At 36.6% G+C, this 22,665-nt stretch overlaps 1 long non-coding RNA gene and 1 other non-coding gene across 13 annotated transcripts in view; both read left to right on the forward strand.

Annotated features, from left to right (window-relative positions):
• Positions 1–22,665, forward strand: part of LOC105094680 (uncharacterized) — a 47,264-nt gene that overhangs the window by 13,913 nt on the left and 10,686 nt on the right. For 10 of the 12 annotated variants that reach the window (XR_004132936.2, XR_010378274.1, XR_010378273.1 and 7 more), the window contains one exon: positions 9,682–9,804. This is a non-coding gene — a long non-coding RNA (uncharacterized LOC105094680). Of the gene's footprint in view, positions 1–9,681; positions 9,805–12,840; positions 12,900–22,665 lie in introns of all 12 variants that reach the window. The other 2 variants (XR_010378279.1, XR_004132945.2) reach the window with 1 other exon arrangement.
• On the forward strand, positions 19,346–19,417 carry TRNAP-AGG (transfer RNA proline (anticodon AGG)). The gene has a single exon. It is a non-coding gene; the product is annotated as a tRNA-Pro (tRNA).

Raw genomic sequence — 22,665 nt, forward strand, 5'->3', positions numbered from 1 at the left:
CTTATTTCCCAGGGATTCAGTTTCTAGGAACAAACAATTTCTATGAATATATTCCTTTGTGTGTGAAATAACACATATTTGGGCATTGTTTGAAATAGAATACTAGAAACAACCTAACAGTCCATCAGTGGGGGACTGGGTTAATAAATTGTGAAACATCAATTCAAAGAAATACTATGCAGCCATAAAAAAGAATGAAGCATATATATACATAATATATATAGGTGTGTGTGTATGCAATATTTAACTCTCTCACTTGCAGTTAAGTAAGAACAGCAAAGTAAAGTAGTGTGCTTAACAATCACTCATTCAGTAAATATTAAATGAAGACTTGCTGTGTGCTGAGAACTGTCCTAGGTACTGGAGAAATAGAGGTAAACAGAACAGCTTAGATCCAAGCTGTCATGAAGCTTGCATACTGGTAGAGGAGAGAGGCAATGAATAAATAAAACAACCCAGAAAGGAGATCATTTCTGATGGTTGTAAATGCTATGAAAGAAATGCAAGAAAGAGACGTGACAATGAATGGTTGGGTGCAGGGGGGCTGCTTTAGAACAGGTGGTCGGGGAGACTTCTCTAGAGGTGCTATTTGAGTTGAGGAAATGGGGCACAAGAAAAAAGCCTTCAAAACAGGAAAGAACTTAGGGTGCCAAGGGCCACAAAGATGGCCAGTGCAGTCGGAGTGTGGTGATTGTTGGGGACATCTGTACAGATGAGGTCTGAGGGGTTTGTATTTCACTCTAAAAACATGTACTCATCATGTTTTAAAAGGGCAAATATATATATACATAAATACATTTCTTCTTGCATATGTGCTTGTTTATGTACATAATATTTTTGGAAGGAGAAACAAGAAACAGATCATGGTGGCTGCCTCAGGGGGACTGGGGCTCCAGGGCAGGAAGGAGACTTATGTTCTGTAGTGTATCTTATTGCTGTTTGATATTTCTACCATGTACATGAATTACTCTTTCAATTAAAAACTAGTTAATTTTTTAAACTATGAAAAAGATCTTAATATTCAATCTCAGTTGTAACCAGGGAAATGCAAATTAAAACATCAGGGAAATAAGATTTTTTAGGAGGGATTTAAAAACTTATAAAGCTCATGAATTGATGAGGATATGAGAAAAAGGACTTGTGTATTGTTTGTATATTTTATTTGTGGGAATGAGCCTTGGTAAACCTTTCCTGAGGATCACAGGCCTTTTTTTATATCAAAGGTCTTGACTTTTTTATTATCTCTTTGCCTCAACCATTCCATGTCCATGAATTTCTCCAGAGGAAAGAACAGATGCAAAGATTAAGCTACCAGGATATTAAACCTATCATGTTAATAATAGGGAAATTATAGGAGCAATTTAAATTCTAGCAATAGTCTTTTATTTAAATAAACTATGATATATCCATACAATGGAACTTTATGACTATATTTAAAATACTCTTAAAGAATATTCAATGACGTGCAAAAATGTTATCAATGTACTGTTAGGTAAAAGATAAAGTTACAAGAGTGTTCAATTTTCCAATTTTAGCACAAATATATATATGTATACACATACATATACAAAGACTGCAAAAATATTAACAGTAAATCATGAATGATTTATAGACTCTTTGCTTAAAGAGTATTTTAAAAATGATTTTTACGTTTTGGTCCTTAAATGCATGTAATTAGATTATAATTCTCAGAGAAGAACACTCTATCATTGTTTAGTCCATGCATGGTCACTTTCATTTTATTTATTTTGATTTGTTAATGTTTGCATTTCTATGAGGAACTGCCATGAATCCACCACCCAACTAGAATTGTGCCGATAACTATTTGGCGCCTCTCCTTTCCCATTTCTGTCCTTCCACAACTAAAGGTAACCACCATCTTGAATTTTGTGCTTATTATTCCCTTGCCTCTTTTCATTTTTTATTTTTTTAAATTGTGGTAAAATACACATCACATAAAATTTAACATCTGAACCATTTTTTTTTTCATGTAGGTACTGGGGATTGAACCCAGATCCTTGTGCAGTCTAAGCACTCACTCTACCACTGAGCTATACCATCCCCCATCTTAGCCATTTTTAAGTGTACAGTTTAGTGGCATTAAAAACATTCATATTTCTGTGCTACCATCACCACCATCCATCTCCAAAATGTTTTTCATCTTGCTGAACTAAAACTCTGTACCCATTAAACAATAACTTCCCATTCCCACCCCTGCAGTCCCGGCAACCACCATTCTACTTTCTGTTTCTATGACTTTGACTACTCTAGATACCTCACGTAAGGGGAGTCAGACAGCGTTTTTGTTCTTTCGTCACTGGCTTATTTCACTTAGCATAATCTTCTCATACATGTTGTAACATGCGACTGGATTTTCTTCCTTTTTAAGGCTGATTAATATTCCATTATATGTATAGTCCTCCTTTTGTTTACTCATTCAGATTATCAGTAGACACTTGGGTTGCTTCTAGTGCAATTTTAGCTGTTGTGAAAAATGCTGCTATGAACATGGACATACACATATCTCTTTGAGCCCCCGCTTTCAGTTCTTTTGGATATATACTCAGAAGTTGAATTGCTAGGTCGTATGGTAGATCTGGGTTTTTTTTTTTTTTTTTTTTGAGCAACTACCATACTGTTTTCCATAGCAGCTGCATCATTTCACATTCCCACCAGTAGTTTACAAGGGTTTCAACTTCCCCACATCCTCACCAACACTTGTTATTTTCTATTTTTTTGATAATAGCCATCCTACTGTGTGTGAGGTGGTATCACTGTGGTTTTGATTTGCGTTTCCCTAATGATTAGTGATGTTGAACACCTTTCATGTACTTGTTGGCCATTTGAATATCTTCTCTGGAGACAAGTCTAGTCAAGTCCTTTGCCCACTTTTTAATTTGGTTGGTTTTTGTTGTTGAATTGTACGAGTTCTTTATATATTCTGCATATTAATCCCTTATCAAATACATGCTTTGCAAAATTTTCTCCTAACCCATGGCTTGCCTTTCCACTCTGTTGATTGTGTCATTTAATGCACAGAATTTTTTTCATTTTGATGTAGTTCAGTTTACCTATTTTTTCTTCTGTTGCCTGGGCTTTTGATTTTATATCTATATAGCCCTTCCTTTGTAAAAATGGTTTTATCACACATATGGTTGCCTTAACAATATATTTCCCTTGTTTAAGAGTCTTGTAAAAAAGTATATTGCACTCTATGTGGTCATCTAAGGAGTACTTTATTCACTCAGCATTATGCTGTCCAGATTCATACCTATTGTTTAACACCTAGAGCTAGAGTTCATTTATTTTCAGAGGTATATAATATTCCACCATGTAAATATACCCAAGTTTATTCATTCATTCTCCTACCAATGGACATTGTATCAGTTCTAGTCTTTTGCTACTCTGCACAATATATCTGTGAACACTTTCATGTCCCCTGGTGCATTTGTATAAGAGTCCTCTCAGCTATCCACCTGGGAGTCATTGGGTCATAGGGTATAGGAATACTCAAATGTACACAATAATTCCAAATTATTTCAAAGTAGTTGAATCAATCTACACACTCACCAACAATATTTATGAGATCTCATTGATCCATATCTTCTCCAACACTTGGTATAGTTAGATTTCTTATTTTTTGTTAATCTCATAGATGTTATAGTGTCTCATTATGGTCTTCATTTTCATTTCCTTGATTAATATGGAAATTGAACAACTCTTCAAGTGCCTATTGGCCATATGTGTTTTCTCTTTTATTAAATGTTTGTGTCTCTTGCCCATGTTCTGGTAAAGTTGTTTATTTTTTTCTTGATGGATTTGAGGACATTCTATGTATTCTTGGCAGCAGTTCTTTAGATACATATATTGTAAATATTTTCTGCCTTCTTTCCTCTCAATTTTTTTATAGTGTGTTGACAAATAAGTCTCTTAATTTAAATGAAACCTATAAATCTTTCCTTTCATAGTTAGAATTTTTTGGCATCTTGGTTAAGAAATCTTTCTCTATTCTAAAATTAGAGAGATATTCCTTGTATTTTTTTGTAAATGTTTTAAAGTTTTACTTCTGGCATTTAGGTCTATAATACCCCCAGAGTTGATTTTTTTGTGTGTGTTGATCTGAGGAAGGGATACAATTTATTACTTTTTCGCCATATGGATAATCAATATGCCTAGCTCCATTTATCAAACCGTCAGAGGCAACATGGCAGAATGTGAGAAGCAGAGAGTTCAATAATTGGATATGGGTGTGGGAGGCCTGAGCCTCAGGGAAGTCTGCTGGGGGCTGCTGAGGTTTCTTCCTTAATAATAATTGACAGGTGAGAGGAGACTGCTTTCTTCCATGTTGTCATATGAGGATTTGATGCTAGGGGCCGTTGCAGCCATTGTGTCCCCAGTGGGGATTGTTGTTGACACACAGAAAATGGACAACTAGACATCTGTAAAGGACTGAAGTCTTTGATGATGCTATTGAGCAGCTGAACCAACTCTAGAAGCAAGCGTCTGGCACATATTAGGTCCTCAACAAGTATTTTGGAATAAGTAAATAAATGAATACGTATACCCACACAGGACCACTCCCTGCGCCACCATAAAGCCCAGTTCTTTTCTGCCTCTGTGCCTTTGTATTTTCTGTTCCTTCTACCAGGAATGCCACTCCCTCACCATCTCCATCTCCTAAAATTTGGCTCATCCTCCAAGACTCATCTGGAATGCCACCATTTCTCTGAAGCTTGCCCTAATCTCCTAAGGCTAATGTGATTTATCACTCCCTTGAATACCCATAGCACTTTGTAATTATCACAACTACCTTTTTAAACTTTTAAAATTTAAGTAAAAGTTTAAAAATTAAGACCCAAACTCTGCAAACTAGAATAGAAGACCAAAGCAAGGACAGTATTAGAAAGCATATATGTAAGCCATGGAGTCCACAGTTATTAAATATGAGCTAATTCTTATTAATCTATAACAACTCCTCATATTCCCCTGATTTGTCTTATATTCAGAACTAAATACATCCCCCAAAGGTTATTTGAGATGCCATCTTTGTTGTGTCATTTTTCTCTTTTAATGTGGAAGTTCTACTTGCAAATATCTCTTGGCTTTTTATTCTGGTCCACTGATCTGTCCGTGTAGTACTACACTGTTTTAATTTTTGTAGCTCTGTGAGATATTCAAGAAACCGACAGGGCAAGTTCCCCTTTGTAACTCTTCTCTGGCTGTCTGCTTGGACATCTGGTCACATTTTGATGGTATTTAAATCTTCGTCTTAGATACTCCATGGGGAAGTAAATGATCTCTGAGGGTTAGAATGCCAGAATCAGGGTTTTCCTGAGTCTGCCAGCATGCATGCCAGTCTGACTGGAAAATTCCTCACTGGCTTATTCATAAAGAAATAAGTGGTGTTAAACAATAAATAACATTTGTGAACGATCTTGGAGAAACACTGTATTTCTGCTTTGAGGGCTGGTGTTATAGAGATATCCTGTGGATTTTTCCTTACAAACTGTCGTACTTGGGCTGGATATTGGGGAACAGGGAAAAGTTATCATTTCCCACAGCCAGGTCACCCACATCCTGCTACAGTTGGGTTATGTTGATTTGAGAAGAGCGAGGGGCTTCAGAAATCCACCTGTGACAATGCTATGTGAGATTTTGTTTTAAAATTTTATTATTTATTATTTTTTCAGATCTACATGTTCACTGTAGAAAATTTAAAAAACAGAAATATAAGGAATGAAAATAACCTATACTCCTTCATTCAAAATAACTATTGTTAACATTTTAATGAATTTCCTCCAGTCTATTTTTTTATATATAACTGAGATCTTTCAGTATATACACATTTATTCCATGACTTCTACTTGTATAATTAAAATAATCCATAAAGATAATTTTTATAATCATATAAAATTATATTTTATGTACGTGTAGAAACTTGTTAAACCATTCCCCTACTGCAATACATTTAAGTTCCTTCCAAGCTTTCATTTTTATAAATGTAGCAGGGTCTCAAAATGCAATACGATAGCTGGGATGTGGAGGAAAAGATGTAGTGTTTTTTGGGTTTTTTTTTTTTTCTGGTTTTCCCAAGTCCTATTCTCTGGCTAATGTGAAAAAAAAAAAGTTACCTTTAAAATCTTAGTCCTTTTCAATAATCCTTACATGAAAGGCTCAGTCTTTCTAAGAAAAGTGGTCAGTCTTACATTCCTGACCAGTAGACAAAGAAGCCAGTAAAACTTTATGATAAGACCAAGCAGGTGCTGATTAAAAGAAAACTCTGAAATGAGGATCTCTGATTATTTCAATATGGGAAGTGGGAAGAAGGAGAGAAATCAAAGAGAGAAGAAGGGTAAAAGAATTGTTTTATTTGAAGGTATGATATAAATTCAGATTAAACTGTAGAGCTGGCATATAAATATAGTTCTAAATATTTGCATTAAAATTTTAAGGGTAGAGAAATTCCTGAAAAACCAATAAAAATTATAGCAAAATATTTTTTAAAAGCATAGACCTGAGAGGTGTGGAGAATGGTAGAGAGAACAAGAGCAGGACAATAAACAGATGGACAAGTGGGAAAGAATGCAGTGGACCCAAGAAACTTGAGTCCTAGGGTAGAAGTTGGAGGTGGATGTACTGCGAAGAAAGAATACTACAGAAAAGAAATATTTGGAGAATAAAAAATGAACTTTTTGGAAATTAAAAACATGACAGTAGAAAAGAAGATTTGGAAATTAAAGTGGAGAAAATCTCTCAGAAAATAGAGCCAAGAGACACTGAGATTGAAAACAGAAAACAGAGGATCAATCCAGGAGGTCCAATGGTCAAATAATTAGTCCAGAAAAAGAAAATGGAAGACAGGAGATTATTTAGAAAACAACTTAATTTTCCAGAATTTTTGCCTTGATGCACAGTACCACTGTGAACACTTTTATATAGTTAAGAACACATTTTCGTTGCTTAGCCTATGCATGCTCTCTCATTTTATTCACTTTGCTTTGCTTATGGATGCATTGATTTATATAAGGAACTCCCGTAAATTCATCATCCAGCTAGCCAATAACTATCTATGGGCTTCTTGCCTTTCCCATCTGAGTCTCCCCCAACTAAAGGTAACCACCATCCTGAATTTTGTGTTCTCATTCCTCTGCTTTTGGTTTTTTATTTTTATCTTCTATTTCACTATAGCTGATTTATGCAGTTGTGTTAGTTTCAGGTGTACACTTCAGACTCTTTTCCGTTATAGGTTCTTACAAGATATTGAATATAGTTCCCTGTGCTCCCTTGCTTTTTAAAATAGCTTTATCACATATGTAATGCCTACTCATCATTATACTGTGCAGATTCATGCCTATTGTTGCCTGGACTGTAGTTTATTCATTTTTTACAGCTGTGTGATAGTCCACTATATGAACATACCAAAGTTTATTCATGCATTCTCCCACCTCCTACCAGCGTAGTAGGTTGGGGAAGGTATGTATATGTGTGTGCGTGCATGTATACCAATAGTGAGAGTTCAATCTTCATCCTCTCCAGTGGAAAGTCAACGGATGATGACTAAAAGTGAAAAATCAAGAAGTACTGATAGAGGTATCACTTGGAGATATTATTTGGAGATAAAGAAGTAAATATGAGAAGAATCAGCTGAAGGAGTGAAAATGGTTTCCGCTGGGGAGGAAGAATTGGTGGGGGGACTTTGGAGGCGATGGCTCTTTTGCATAACAACTGATACAATGATTAGAGTTTTATACTAAGTGCACATATAGCATTGGAAAAAGGTGAAAACATTAAAGGTAACCACTGAATAACAGAAATGGCATATAGAGTTTGCAAACCATCAGTGAGGAAAAAAAAAAAGAAAGAAGTATGATTAACAAGTTTCTTCCATATAGAACAGGGAACTGTATTCAATATCCTGTAATGAAAAATAATATGAAAATGAATTTATGTATATATACTTGAATGACTGAAACATTATGCTGTACACCAGAAATTGACACATTATAAACTGACGATACTTCAATAATAAATAAATAAGTGTGATCACTCCAACAAATGGTAGGAAAAGAAATAAGAAAAACAATTTTAAAAAGTGTATTCGTTTCCTGTTGCTGCTATCAGAAATTGCCACAACCTTGGTGGCTTAAAACAACAGTTCTGGGACTTAAAAGTCCAAAATGGGTCTCACTGGGCTAAAATTAAGATGTGGACAGAGCTGCATTCCCTTCTGGAGGCTCGGGGGGAGAATCCATTTTCTTACCTTTTGCAGCTTCAAGAGGCTGTTCATGTTACTGAGCTCATGGCCCCTTCCTCCAGCTTCAAAGCCATCCTGGTCGAGTCTTTCTCATACCCCGTCTCTCCCAGACTCTTCTGCTTCCCTCTTCCGTGTTTAAGCGCTGTCATTATTACACTGGCCACACCTCGATAGTTCAGGATCCTCACCCTATTTTAAAGTCAGCTAATTAGCAACCTGAATTCCATCTGCAAACTTAATTCCCCTTTGCCATGTAATTTAACATATTCACAGGTTCCAGGGATTAGGCCGTGGACATGTTTGGGAGAACATAATTCTGCCTACCACAAAAAAATATAGCCAATAGAAATCATAGTTAAATGGAAAAAATAGATGAAACTCTAGAAAGAGGGGGGAAAATGGAGAGGAGGAAGTAATTGAAAAAATAATGGAGACAAATTCACCAGAATTAAACTCAGATGAAAGATTTCAGATTGAAATGAGCCACACAGACCAATGAGCAATAAGGAAAACCCACACTTAGAGACTAATAGAGAAATTTAAGAATGTCAAAGACAAAGAGAAACTTTAAGTTTTACAAGAAGAACAGATTTTATCGAAGGAAAAAGATCCAATTTACATCAATTTTTCAGTAGTACTGGAGGCAAAAAGGCAATGGAAACTTCTTTTCAAATGGTTGAAAGGAAAAGAATTTAGAGACCTAAAATTTTACATACAGTCAAACTTTCTTTTAAATATGAAGTCATGATAAAAAAAAATCATCAGGTATACCAGGGCTAAGGTTTGCCACAGAAAAATCTACACTAGAAATACTTTCAAATAAAGTATTTAAATACTAGATAGTACAAGAGGTATAAGAATTAAAGGTGATCAAAGTTGTCTTTAAAACATTTTTAAGATGAAACTAAACGGTAAAAATACAGTATCAATGTGATGGGCTATTGTCTTATTAGGAGTTATGAAAAAAGAGAAAAAGCAACAAAATAATAAATTAATTGCTACCAACACTTCCAATTATATTAATCACTAAAATAATTTTTAAATGTCTAAACTCCTTTTAAAAATAAAGACAGACATTGGATTTTCAAAAATGCAGTTAAACATCATTTATATGAAATGCACCTAAAATAAGGATACACAAATGTTAAAGGTAAAAGGATGGAAAAAAACATTGTGTAAACATAAACTAAAAGAAAGATGGTGTAATCATATTATTAGATAAAATGGTCTTTAAGACAAAGAGTATTATTAGAGAGGGAGAAGTTCACTATATTATGAAAGACATAATTCTCCAAGAAGTTATAACAATTTTAATCTTGTATGCAAGTAATAAAGTATACAAACAAAAACTGATAAAGATGTGGGGGAATTCTTAAATATATCATCAAAGTGGGAGATTTCAACATACCTCTCTTGAATATTGATAGGTCAAGCAGAAAGATATTCAGCAAAAAAAGAAAAAAGAAAATATTCAGCGAAGATATAGAAAATCTGAACAACATAGATTTCATGTGGGAGAGGTGATCCTTCGTCAGGTGACAGAGCCCAAGGTGAGTAAGAAAGGCATTTCTAGGGGAGATCCGGAGGGTGGCAGCAGCAATAGACTAGCTACATACAAAGGGATTAATTGTATAATTTAATGTATCAAAGACAATGGGAATCAAGTTTCTCACTCAGAGAAGGGAGTTACAAATACAGAAAGAGAATGCTACAGTGTACCCTGCGGGGTTGGATTGGAGATGGAGATATCATGTGAACTTATGGTTTTCAATATAAATAGATAAAGGAATATATGTAGATATAAATAAAAACCATAAAAACTTATGGTTTTCAATATAAATAGATAAAGGAATATATGTAGATATAAATACGTACATGTAGATATAAATATAAATAAATAGAAATACCCTTACATCCATTCCCTAGCTCTGTCCACCGAGAGATCCTGGGAGAAGTGACAACCCTACAGCTATGCACACACTTAGTGTCCATATTTGCAGGGCAGGCAAAGAGCAGCTGTAAGAGAGCTGTGAGCTGGCCTATTCCCATAGCTCATTCAGGGCTTGGAGATGGGTTCCAGCCAGCTTAAGAGGAGGGGTAGCGGTGAACACCTGGGCTATCCCTTGAAAAATCACTGAAAAACACAAATTACCAAAACTGGCATAAGAAGAAATGGACAATCTGAATATTCCTGTATCTATGAAAGAAATTGGGTTTGTAATTTAAAAACAAAATCTTCACAAACACATACGCATCCACATACATACACATAGGCAACTTTCCTAGAGGGAAATGTATAGCTGTGTAAATATTTGTATTAGAAAAGGAGAAATTTCTAAAATCAGTCTTCCACCAACTAGAAAAAGAAGAGCAAATTAAACTCAAAGTAAGTAGAGGGAAAGAAATAAGATAAGAGCGGAAATCAATAAAATAGGAGACAAGCAAACAGAGAAAATCAATAAGACCAAAAGCTAGTTCTCTCAAAAGATCAATAAAATTGATCAACCTCTAGAAAGACTGATCAAGAAGAAAGAAAGGAAGACACAAATTGCCAACACATTTTGATTGAAGTTTGTTTTACTCTTACGTTAAACATTCACATAATTCTAGAGTCAAATCTACAAAACAAGGTATATTCAGAAAAGTATAACTTATACCTTTGTCCCTTCCACCCTCTTCCCTTCCTTTCCTATTGGTAATAAGTTTATTTATTTTTCTGGCTTATCCATTCTGTATTTTGGCATAAGAAAATACATGCATAGTGAATATATTTATAGCATTGTTTTAAGGAATGTTGTGTTTCACAGATGGGGGGGTCTCATAGGGTGGTTTAAGATTCTTGTGAATATAGTCATGTTCAAATACAATCAATAAATCCAAATAAAACTCTCTTTGTGTGTTCAAGAACACATGCAAGAGTGTGTTCAACAGATCAATGACTATAGTTACATTCCGTAAGTATCTACAGAGTATGTAAAAGGGATTTGTCCTGACTCTGCAGACGGAGAGTTTCATCTTTTTGTTGACTGGAGAGTGACAAAGCATCTGGCCATCTGAATTAGGTTTCTGTGCAAAATTTGTTCAGTTTATTTTTCAGAATCCTATCTTGCATTCCATAGGTCCTGCTAATTCCAAGTGATGCAGATTCCCTTTATAATTTGACTAGTAATGTTCATGGCCCTGATATCATTGGTGGGCAAGTGCATCCTGGCTGGAGGATGGGTCTTTCAAAAGTCTTTTGTTGTCAGTGTTTAAATTTGTGATTCTTTTCATTTTATAGAGTGATGAACCTTAACTGAAAATCCTAACCAAAACAATAATTACTTGTTTGTTTTCTCCTGAGATGAAATGTAATATCAGCATTGATAATACAACTAGTGAATTGTCCTCAGTAGCCATATGGTGACTATACCTACCGGGTGATAGGCATTGGTCGTAATTCCTGATTCTGCTATGATTGTATAAACGCTTGCATAGCTGGATTCAATTGTTTGCATTTCTTTTCAAATTAGAGGTGATAGTGTTCTAATAACTTACAATTTATACCTGGTGGAGACTTTCTGCTACTTACCCTTACGTGGCAAATGTGTTTAGTTGCTACTGTGAAAAATCTCCTTTATAAAAGATGGGTGGAAAACCTGAGCCATCCTATACGAGTTTAGATCGGCCTCTCTCTAATTCAGTGCTGGTTATATGTGCAAAGTTCCTACATAAAAATTACTAGACTCTCTATATTTGTCTACTGTTTAAAAATATAAACGTTCATCTCCTCCCTCTTCTGAACTATCAAGGTTTTTGATTTGTTTGTTGTTCCTTTTTAGGCCCAATTTATATATATGCATATACAATCACACGTATGAAACATAATGTATTAAACTTTGTAAAAGAATGTGGTTTATGACAGAAATGTTTAAAAATTGATTATTCAGAAAATAAGGAGCAATAAATGCAAAGAAAGTTTATTCTCTCTTCCTGTCTCTCTCCATATATATCACACACACATATATATGCATATGTGTGAGAGATTGTTATAGCAAACAATATTGAATTATTGTCTTACTTGTAGTTTTAAAAGCCTTGATTTGAAAACATAATTAAATCTTAACATGGGAAAATTTTAAGCCCAAACCAGTAACGCATTAATTCTTTTGCTAGAACCAAAAAACATTTTGGGCTTAGGAAAAACCACTTTATTTTACCATTAGACAAAAACACAGAGTTAGATCTCACGTAGGGATTGTGCTGTGTCCATGAATCTTTTTTCCTTTCATTTGAGCTCAACTATCGTACTGATTTAGGGTGTAGAGGTCTAGATGATTTTCGTGATTAGCATCATTGTGACACAATACTGGTTATTTTTAAAAGAAAAGATGTCTTAATTTACCCTTAGGGACGTATTAGAGAGAATACCTATTTATTGATAGAGTTTTATGTGAGTAATGAAGGTTGGAATCTAGAGAAATATGCACTTTTATAGTAGAGACAAAACTCTTTTGCATTTTATGTTGTGCAGCTAAATACAGACTCATTTTAAAATTTAATGTAAACATTTAGTTTATTTATGACATTATTTGTCTTTGTCACAGGAATAGTCTATTGATTTCCAATTACTCACAAATCTGGGATAAAGTAAGATATTTTTAAGGTCAGTATTGTTTTTGTCCAAAATCTCCAAAGCATAAGATGGTCAAAAAATAGAATTAAGTGAATATTAAAATATAATGTGTTACTGTTACTGTCAATAATAATTAGGGAAATATTATACTTTGAAAATATTACCCAGAAAGTTTAAGTAGAAAATTTCAATAGGTCTGTATATTTGCAATACTATTTGAGTTTCATAAGGACCAATTTATTAAAGGTACAATTGGATTATAATATAATCTTTTATATATATATAACACAATTTTTACTTTGTTTCATTAAAATCTTAAGCAGTTTTAAGCCCGTTTATTAATAATATTCATATGTTCCAAATTTTACATTCTGTTGTAATTGAAAAATGATACCACTTTTCAAATAATTATAGTAAAAAACATAAACATTGAATTTACCATCTTAACCATTTTTAAGTGTAAAGTTCAGTGGTACCACATATGTTCATATTGTTGTACAACCATTGCCACCATCTATCTCCAGAACTCTTTTCATCTTGTGAAGCTGAAACTCTGTACCCATTAAACACTAACTCCCATGTCCCCCCTCCCCAAGCCCCTGGCAACCACCATTCTACTTTCTGTGTCCATGAATTTGATGACTCTAAGTACCTTATCTAAGTAAAATTGTATAGTATTTGTCTTTTTGAGTCTGGCTTATTTCACTGTAGCATGTGACAGGATTTCCTATCTTTTTAAAACCAACTAACATTCCATTATATCAATATGCCACATTTTATTTGTCTACTCATCTATCGATGAACATTTGGGTTGCTTCCACCTTTTGGCTATTGTGAATAATGCTACCATGAATGTGGATGTACACATATCTCTTTGAGACCCTGCATTCAATGCTTCTGAGTTATATACCCAGAAGTGGACTTGCTAGATCATGCAGTAATTCTGTTTTTAATTTTTTGAGGGACCACCATACTATTTTCCATAGCAGTTGCACCATTTTACATTCCCAACAATGGTGCACAAGGATTACAATTTCTCCACGTACTCGCCAACACTCATTTTCTGTTTTTCTCATAGTAGCCATCCTAATTGTTGTGAGGTGACACCTCGTTGTAGTTTTAATCGGCATTTCCCTCTTGCTTGGTGATGTTGAGCATCTCTTCATGTGCTTATTGGCCACGTGTCTATTTTTTTTGGAGAAACATGTTACTATATTTTTATCCCCGTATCTTATTATAATATCTTATTATTTTTCAAAATGGCCTCAGTTCTTGGCAGCATAGAAGATAATTTTTTTCATGTTTTCAATTTTTTATCCTTTATTACAGTGATACAACTAAATCGTTCCTTTTTAGTTGGCAATAGAACCACAGGGCTTATAGTGCAAAGCAGCAGTCCCTGTCTCCCTCCAACCCTACCACTTAGTCTCACTGGTGAACACCAACCATTGTTAACCTCAATATTTTTTTTTCTGGGTATTTATCCTGATGGGGTTCAGGACATGCTACCCAAAATATGGCACCCTGGCAAATTACATATTTGAAGTTGAAGGAATTGTTTTTAAAACAGCAGAGTCAGGAAGGTCACTCTGACCTCCCCCTACCCCCTTCCTCTGTGAAACAGGCCATAAATCTCTCACGTGCAAGGTACCCTCCATGCACCGGAAGGGGAGAAGACGTTCTTATCACGAGAGATGGGGAATTCAGGGCCAAGAAGTCTGTATAAACAAACCTTGTTAAACTAAACTTAATCGGCCTAGTTACTCCTTCACCATTTACTAACCCCAGCCCAAACCCCTTTGTCTTGTCAATGCTTCACAAATTTATTGTTTCTTTATCTAAAAAGGTATAAAAGCTTCCTGCTCTGGTCACTTCTTTGGGCCTTCATTCTCTTGTGAAGGCTCCCATATACACATAAAAATTCAGTAAGATTTTTAGGCTTTTCTCCAGTTAGTCTGTCTTTGTCAGTTTAATTTTCAGACCCAGTCAGGGACTCTGTGAGGGTGGAGGAAAACTCTCTCCTCCCCTAAAACGTCTTCCAAATAATATGCATTAAAAAATAGTCCTTGATTTTTCATTTTAGGAGATTATCATTTGACTTCCCACTGCAGAAGATTAGGATTAGCTATCATGCACATGCCTACACAGACCCCCACCTCCTACCCCATCATGACCAGATGCATATATATAACTGAATCACTATGCTGCACACCAGAAACTAACACAACATTGTAAATCAAATGTACTTCAATAAAATGTAAAAAAATTTAAAAATTAAAAAGAAAGAAAACACTTTCATCGACTAAAAAAATTACATTAAAAAATAGCATGGCCTAAAAGCAGACACATAGATCATAGAATAGAAAGCCCTGAAATAAACCCACTCTTATATGGTCAATTAATCTATGACAAGGGAGCTAGAATATATAATGGAGGAGAGACAACTTCTTCAGTAAGTGGGGAGAATCCCTACAGTTGTGATTATCCTTCCGTTTGTAAGTCACCTCCCGGGGTGTGTGTCTTGACTATGCTGCATTTTTGCCCCTCTCCCCATCTCATTGTGGTGCCTTTTTTGTATCTTCAGTTGCAGAAAATCTTTTCTGCTAGTCTTCATGTCATCCTCATAGACAGTTGTTCTGCAAATAGTGGTAATTTTGGTGTGCCCATGGCAGGAGGTGAGCTCAGGGCCATATTGGCCATACCTCCACAATTTTTTTTTTTTGATATTTTGGGACGTCCATTCTGGAGCCCACCGTCATTCGTTCATTTCAAAATTATTTGCTGAGTGTTTCCCGTGTGACAAGACCATTCTAGCTGCTGGGGATACAGCATGGACCAGGACAGGCAAGGAGACTTCAGTAAGCTTCCACTCAAGTGGAGGATGGGGAAAATAGACAACAAGAATTAAATATTATGTTAGGAGATGATATATGCTATGAAGAAAAATAAAGCAGGGCACGGGGGATAGATGGTGCTGGAGGAGGCAGATTTTACAGAGGATGATCAGGAAGGGCCTTTCTAAAGAGGTCATTTGAGCATGGACCTAAATTAAATAATGGAGTAAGCCATTCAGCATCTGGTGGAGGAGCATTCCTCATGGAAGGAATAGTCAGTAATGTTGAGATGTTTGGTCACAAATTAAAAGTGAGAGTCTTCAGCAAGATCATGGATTTTCAGCAGTTAGTTCATGTGCAGCTACAGAGTTAGAGGAAGGTTGAAGCAACCTGGGTGAGAGTTTTGCCAGGGGAGTTGAGAGTGCAAGGAAGGGGCTATGATGATGTGATAATGGAAGCTAAGCTGTGTAATGAGGGTAGCTGGTGGAAGGGGGCTGAAGAAAGATGGTTGATGTACACTGAGAAAGTGATCAATGCATTGGAGGTTACTGCAGGGTTGAGACATTGATGGAGCATGAAATATGGGAGGAGGTGGTCAGAGAGTACAGTGTTTAGGAATTGAACTTTTTGAGGTAAAAGATGACAAGAGCTAGAATAAAACCACACTTTGGCCAGGAATGTGCCTTGCACAAAGATTCCCAGCAAGAGGGCAAGCAGGAAAAAAAAATCCAGTCCACATTCCCCTCACCACTCCTGTGCCTGGGGCCTCTGTTGCCCAGAGGAGATGACTCTTTCTAATTTATCCCTGTGTGCTTTAGCGTCTACTCAGTAGCCTGGGTTCAGCAGCATTTCCGGGGAGGGTCAGAATTTGTTTAGAGCAAGAAAGTAAAGGCAACGCTTTCACAGAAAAGTTTGAATTTGCAGGGGAGTTGGCTGATGAGAGACCCTGAGACCCAGAGTCATGGTGGTAGGTTCAGGGGTAAAAACTATTAGAAGGAAACAGAATAGCTTTATAACCTTGGGGAGGGAAGGAGCTCTTAAACAAGAGTTTTTTTAATTTAAGGTCAAAAAAAAAAAATCAATGCATTTGACCATTTAAAGATTTGAGTTCAATAGAGTGCCCTGTAGACAAAGTGAGCAGACTAATGACAGTCTGAGAAAAATTTGTGCAAAGCCAAGAACAGAGCCATAGCTAGAACATTCAAGAACTGCAGATCAGCAAGAAGAAGACAGGAAACTCAGTTTTTAAAATGGCAAAGGATTTGCTAGTTAATGCACCGAAGGGGAAACACACCTGGCTAGTAAGCACATGAAGGGATGTTCAGTTTCACCAGTAATGAGAAAAATGCAAATCAAAACAACAGATACGACTTTACTAAAGTCAAGAAGTTAGGAGTTATTAAGTTCTGGAGAATAGGGGTGAATAAGAACCCTCGGGACCCAGAAGTAGCCCTTTCCTCCTCAGCTCCAGCCCCACATGTCCACAGTCCTGCCATCAACCCCATTTGCCAAAGGAGCTAGGAGGAACCCCCTATAACAGGCCTGCTGACCTCGGACGTGACTGCAAACCCTGAAGCAGCCCTGTGACCCAGCTCCAGCCCTGCTTTATGTGGTTCCAGGGGCAGTTCTGCCTGCTCAGGGACCCAGCAGGAGCCACAGCCATTCACACCTCTGATAACAAGCCCACTGTCTCCAAACCCAACTTTGAACCAAGAAGCAGCCCCATGACCTGGCTCCAGCCCTACTTAACCACAGCCCTAGAGGCAGTCCTTTCAATCTGGGGACTCAACAGGAGAAGGTCTTTACCTGCTAAAACCAGTCAAGACTAGAAGTGTTTGCTTCTTCAAATGCACAGACACCAATGCAAGGTTATACAGACCATGAAGAATTAGGCAGTCATGACAAAACAAAGGACACTAATAAAGCTCCAGGAACTGATCCTAAAGAAATGGAGATCCATGAACCGCTTGACAGAGAATTCAAAATAATCATCTTAAAGTAACTCAGTGGGCTGTAAGAGAACACAGATAAACAAGTAAACAAAATCAGGAAAACAATACATGAAAGAAGTTTATAAAGAACCAAACAGAAATCCTGGAGCTGAAGAATACAATGACCGAACTGAAAAATTCAACAGTGAGCTTCACAACAGATTCATTCTTGCAGAAGAAAGAATCGGTGAACTCAAAGACAGGTTATTTGAAATTATCCAGTCAGAGAAACAAAAAGAAAAAAGAATGAAAAAGAGTGAAGAAAGCATTTGAGATTTATGGATCCTATCAACTGAAATAATATATGCATTATGTGAATCCCAGGAAAGAAGAGAGTGACAGATAATGGACAGACAAAGGGCAGAAAACCTATCTAAAGAAAAAATGGCTGAGAACTTCCCAAATCTAAGAAGGGAAATGGACATCTTGATTCATGGAGTACAAAATAAATAAAGAACTCAACTCAACAGCCAAAAAACAAATGACCTGATTTTAAAATGGGCAAAGGACCTGAATAGACATTTCTCAAAAAAGAACATACAAAAGGCCAACAAATATGAAAAGCTGCTCAAAGCCACTAATCATCAGGAAAATACAAGTCAAAATCACAGTGAAATATCACCTCATACCTATTAGAGTGGCTGTTATCAAAAAGAGAAAATTATGTTGGTGAGGATGTGGAGAAATGGGAACTTTTGTTCACTGTTGGTAGGAATGTAAGGTAGTACAGCCATTATGGAAAACACTACAGAGATTCCTCAAAAAGTTAAAAATAGAACTACCAAATGATCCAGCAATCCCATTTCTGATATATATCCAAAGGAAATGAAATCAGTATCTCAAAGAGATATCTGTGCACCCATATTCATTGCAACATTATTCATAATAGCCAAGATATGGAAACAACCTAAATGTTAAACAGATGAATGGATGAATAAAATGTGACATATAGAATAGAATATTATTCAGCCTCAATAAAGAAGGAAATCCTGTCATTTGCAACAACATGGATGAAACCTGAGGACATTATGCTAAGTGAAATAAGAGAAATACTTCATGATCTCACTTATATGTTAAACTCATAGAAGCAGAAAGTTGAATGGTGGTTGCCAGGGGTTGGGGAGTAGAGGAAGTGGGGAGATGTTGGTCAGAAGGTACAAGGTTTCAGTTATGCAAGATGTGTATTTGGGGATCTCATGTACAGCATGGTGACTATAGTTAACAATACTGTATTGTACACTTGAAATTTGCTAACAGGGTAGATCTTAAGTGTTTTCACCACACACACAAAAAAAGGTAACTATGGGAGGTGATGGATAGGTAAATCAACTTGATTATGGTGGTCATTTCATGATGTAAACATACATCAAAACATCAAATCATACACCTTAAATATACATACCTTTTATCAATTATACCTTAATAAAGCTGAAAAAATTTTTAATTAGAAAAACTCATGTCATGAAGCAACTAAAATTTTCAGCTAATGGGAGGGTACAATCATTTAAAAAACTGTTTCAGTATCTATAAAAGCTAAACATATGTGTCTGCTATGACCTACCTGTTCCACGGCTAGGTACACAATCAATAGAAAAATGGGCATATATATACCAGAAGACATATCCAAAAAAATTATAGTAGTTCTTGTGCAGAGGGTATAGCTCAGTGGTAGGGTGCGTGCCGAGGATGCACAAGGTCCTGGGTTCAATTCCCAGTACCTCCATTTAAAAATAAATAAATGAATCTAATTACCTACCCACCTCAAAAAAAAAAAAAAAAAAGAGAGAACACAAGATGGGCCTCCAAGGTGCTAATAATGTGTGTTTCTCATCTTGGGTAGTGGTTACCTGGATGTTCACTTTGTGGTCATTGAGTTAAATATGTTTGTTTTGTGTACTTTTCTGTATGCACATTATATTTTACAATGAAAAAGTTTAAAAAAGAAGAGGATTTACTGGCAAGGAAACATTACTGAAGTATCATAAAGTGAAAAAGTTCTACAAAACTATTTCTATGGCATGGTCTTAATTGTACTATGAATATACATTTATACGTGTTTACATAAATTAAATGATTTGGAGTGATATACACCAAGGTAAAATGGTAGTTATCCCTGGATGCAATCACAAGTGTTTTTTATTTCTTTGTGTCTGTGTATTTTCTGATCTTCCTGTAATAAGCCTTTATTGCTTTTCTAATAAGAAATAAAGTCATTTTGTAGTATCAGCCTGGGAATAACAGATCAATAGAACGGAATAGAAAACTGAGAAAGAGATTCAATAGATATAAGAATTTGATGTGTGGTAACAATGGGATTTCGGTCAATGGGGAAAAGATAGGCAGTTCAGTACATTTCATTGGTTCAACTGGCTAACAGTTGGGAAGATAAAGTTGAGCTCTACCTCATACCAGATGCTAAACAAACCCCCACGTGATTTAAATGCAAACAAAAAACTTTAATCTTACTAAGTAAAAGCATAAAGTTTTCGAAGGAAATACAAGCAAACAGTTCCAACATCTTAGAGTGGAGAAGGCTGTTCTAAGCCTCGTATCAAAGTTGGCAAGCACAAAGGGACAGGTTGATGGACTTGACAATATAAACACATTAAACTGTAATAAAGGTATTTTAAACACCATAAGTTCACAATAATAACAGCTATAAAATACCTAGGAATAAATTTAAGAGGAAATGTGGAATGCCTAATAACTTTATTGGAAGTCACGAAAGAAGACCTGGGAAAATGGAGCACTTGGTAGAGGGAGTGGAATTTATGCACTGCAGCTCTGCCTGTATTTCAAAAGAGAGACAGAAAGAGAGAGAGAACCTAAACGTTCGTAAATTAATTCTTCTGACTGCATGATGTGCTGTGGTGTAAAAGAATGCATTAGCTCTACATGCAGGGAAGATTTCTCTGCCGCTTCCTCTCACACCCCCAAGCCTGGAGGAGGAGGAGTTGCTGGGCTTAGATTGGGTCCTGCTTAGCAGGGGTGCGTCACTGTGTTGAATGGACATGCCCATGCGTGGTCTTCCCTATGCAGCCCCTCCATGCACACCCTGATGTTCTCATCACTCTCAGGCTTCCTTGAGACTGGCCTGGCCAAGCCCTACCTTCTGCCCTCACCCTGGGATCTGCTGACCTGCTTCAGATCCCCCTTACCTCTGGGCTAGTCAGATGCCCAGACTCAGCCCAGGCTCTGTGCTACCATCCAGCTTCTATCCCTGAGTCCTGTGTGAGACTGTGGCCAGGCCCGCGAGTTCAGATTGCCCTCAGCCTCCTGACCCAGAAGACAAATGAGGATGCATGGTCACATGGTTGCAGTGTGACTGCAACAGGCAATGTCTAGTCATCACTTTATAACCAGAGGACACTGTGGCAACGTGGCATCGTGCTGTAGGAAGAAGTGATTCCATGAACCCAGATGCTAGATCTGGATGGTGTGAACAACTAGAAGCAACTCTAAACTAGCTAGTAAGCTAGAATAGCATATTAGTGAAGAACACAGACTTTAGACTGCCTGCTTTCAAATCCAGGTTCTACATCTGTCTAGCTCTGTGGCCTTTGACAAGTTAGTCAGCCACTCTGTGCCTCAGTTTTCTCCTCTGTAAAGTACTATTATCCTAAAATAGTATTATAGTACTACCTCCCTTTCAAGGCTCTTATGAGGAATAACCGAGTTAGCATATGTAACGCGTACTTAGAACCGTGTTGGTTGTTAGCATCACTACAATGGAATCCAAGAGACTCAGAAAAGCCCCTGCAGAGCTCCACCCTCTCCAGCTGGCTGCTCTAGCACCTCTCCTGAGAGGGAGCCAGGAAAGGGGAGAAGTCACTTTCTAACACCCCCAGTCCTCTGTCACCTAGCAGTGCTGGCTGAAACTCACCTCCTGTGTGCAAAGTGCAGTAAAAAGTAATTGCTACAAGATGGAAGCATCAGGGCCCACATTTTGTGCTGGTTCTCAAACCCAGGCCTCTCTCGCATCAGGCATTTGCTCTGCTAATGAAATGAATGGTGCTTCGATCCTCATTTGGCTGCTGATCCAGGGACATGAGCTCCTTTCGGAATCTTTCATGTGATGGGCAAGTGTGACCTTCCAGGGGTTCCTGGTTGCGGTCCCTTCAAAACCCCACCTCCACACCGCTCAGGGATGATGTCAAAAGATACCCATCATGTGTTGTTGAATGAAAAAGCAAAAGGCAGAACAGTATGTCCAGTACAACAGTATGTGTAAAACACACATGAAAATGTATTTTCAAAGTCTAGAAAGATGGATGCCAAACAATTTGGAGTGGTTATCTCAGGCTAGTTTTCCCAGGGACAGGGGTGAGGGGGTGGAGTAGGGCGCACTGCAATTTTGCTGTAGACCTGTTAGTAATGTCTGTCATTTCCATAGCAAGCATATGCAACGTTTGCTGTTAAAAAAAATAGTAATCTTTTTCAACGTATATCAAATCATGGAAAAATATTTGCAACACAGATGGCAAACTAAGGGTTAAAGCAATATCTAGAATTGTTTATGAGCAGAAAAAGTAGTTGAAAAGAATAGAATAATACAATAACAGTGGTTATCCCTAGAGTAGAGCTTAATGAGATATTTTAATTTTCTTCTTTATACCCTTTCCTATATTTTCCAAACATTTAGCAATAAAAATGCATTGTGCTTTTCAAGTCAGAAAAATATGATTTTTTTAATTGAAAGGAAATTCAACAATAAACATAATTAAAGAGAGGATCCAAAAGGAGACCAGAAGGCTTAAAAGGTTTGAAAGGACAGAAGGTAAAATGAGATCATTGAAAAAGGAAAAATAATGGGGAATAGTACAAGTCAGAACAGTAAAATATATACATGAAAATAAGACAAAAGAACAAGGTAAGATACTAATTTTTTTATTTTTAATATTAAAAATCAATAGCCAGAAAGGTTGAAAAGAAACTGCTGGAAAGCAGGCCGGGGTGAGTCCTCGTGCAGGT

This window comes from Camelus dromedarius, chromosome 29 (genome assembly GCF_036321535.1).
Source record: "Camelus dromedarius isolate mCamDro1 chromosome 29, mCamDro1.pat, whole genome shotgun sequence".
Taxonomy (NCBI): Eukaryota; Metazoa; Chordata; class Mammalia; order Artiodactyla; family Camelidae; genus Camelus; species Camelus dromedarius.